The following is a 310-nucleotide window of genomic DNA, read 5'->3' on the forward strand; positions in this document are numbered from 1 at the left end:
ATGGGGGGATCGAGATTAAAATGAAAAAAGACCAAGTTTCGCTAACTGGTCCGAGGTTGTGATCCCAATGTTGTGAATGTTGGATTTTTTTTTTTCATTTTATATGTGTTATAACTCGTGTCAAATGTTGTACTTGAAGGGAAAATTCGCGTGAAGATGTACATTATCAGAATCATCATCGTATACTATGATAACCACGAACATATGACTAAAGAATTGTTACGATAACCTAATCTTATAAAACTATACCAAAATGCACCGATCTTCCCCCCTCCCCCCCTCCCTTTCCTCCTCTTCTTCGCCCCGACTT

This window comes from Penaeus monodon, chromosome 21, assembly GCF_015228065.2.
Source record: "Penaeus monodon isolate SGIC_2016 chromosome 21, NSTDA_Pmon_1, whole genome shotgun sequence".
Lineage (NCBI taxonomy): Eukaryota > Metazoa > Arthropoda > Malacostraca > Decapoda > Penaeidae > Penaeus > Penaeus monodon.